At 45.5% G+C, this 1,210-nt stretch overlaps 1 long non-coding RNA gene across 1 annotated transcript; it reads right to left on the bottom strand.

Moving 5' to 3' along the window:
- Positions 1-74: 74 nt before the first annotated feature.
- On the bottom strand, positions 75-1,187 carry LOC111671048 (uncharacterized). The gene is made up of 4 exons (XR_002761902.2): positions 662-1,187; positions 546-574; positions 281-388; positions 75-194 (listed from the first exon to the last, which is right to left on the bottom strand). It is a non-coding gene; the product is annotated as an uncharacterized LOC111671048 (long non-coding RNA).
- Positions 1,188-1,210: the final 23 nt, after the last annotated feature.

Genomic DNA, 1,210 nt, shown 5'->3' with positions numbered 1-1,210 from the left:
GGCAGCGCCTAAGAAAATGTTCAAAAATATAGATCTTACATCACTGAATTGAAAACTTTGATTATAACTGATTGTGTAACGTAAATGAACTTGACTCTTACTGTCTGAGCTGGGCCTCTCTGCTCCGAAGTCTCCTTTTGGAGATCTTTGGGTTTTGACGTGAACCAGCCACTGAACCAGCCCCCCTTGGTGCTCTGCATGTAACACAGTTGAAGTGACTGATATCAAATGACTCTAATGTGGCTTAACCAGATGTCAGTATAACAGGGGATCCACCCACCTGCTTAGGAGATGTGTTCATCTGCTCAGAGGGCTCTAAACCTTGTGGTATGCTCTGCTGGCCGTGTCCCTGGTGGCGGATGTCGACCTCCAGGATCTGACCGCCCATCTTCAAAGGCAAATACACACCAACAGGTAACTTCTCAATGCTCTGCACACTTAAAGAAGGTAAAATCTTGAAAGACACAGTGATTCTTAGCAAAGGTTTACATTTTAGCAATATAAATAAACCCAGAGGAAGAGATGATGAATGAAACATTACTCACCAGGCCTGGTCCAGAAGACGACCCAGCCCCTGTAGGAGCAGTGAAATAAAAATATCACACATAGTAAATATCTGAATAGAGAGAGGAATGAATGGTCTCTATCATTAGAGCCTCACCCTCTGCTGCTGATGGCAGATCACTCAGAGGACAATGTGGTGAGGCAGTTCTGACTTCAGTACTATCTGTGTTATGATAACTTAAGTCTTGGCTCGGGGCTGCTGCGGGTGCTGGGGGAGCATAAACTACGGTTACTGGAATCGGAGGGTTGGCGAGTGGCCTAAACAGAGCAACAGGGAGAGGACGGTGATATAACAAGGAGTCTTTTAGGACAGGATATCACATGTGTTGTCATGGCTGAAGCCAGATACATGGGAAAGGACCCAAAAGCAGACACACAGAGGCAGGCTGGTGTAGGTGAGATCCTTTAATAAAGAGAAACCAGAGGCCTGTGCTACGAAGCGGGATCAACATACCCGGGATATCTTTTTCGTTATCCAGCTTAACTGAACCTAACATTGGCCGTCCTTGATAACCTGAACTACGAAGCTGGTTATCAACTGGCTCAGTGAACCCTGGGTTTTCCAATCCGGTGACGAGTGTGTTCATGTGAAAGACGCGAGGTTGTTAAGCAACGTTGTCAGAAACATCAATTAAGTACTTAATTT

This window comes from Seriola lalandi, unplaced genomic scaffold (genome assembly GCF_002814215.2).
Source record: "Seriola lalandi dorsalis isolate HSWRI2012SDOR001 ecotype SW California unplaced genomic scaffold, Sedor1 jcf7180002006493, whole genome shotgun sequence".
Lineage (NCBI taxonomy): Eukaryota > Metazoa > Chordata > Actinopteri > Carangiformes > Carangidae > Seriola > Seriola lalandi.
Note: the sequence above shows the minus strand (reverse complement) of the source record. Positions and strands in the feature narration are given on the sequence as shown.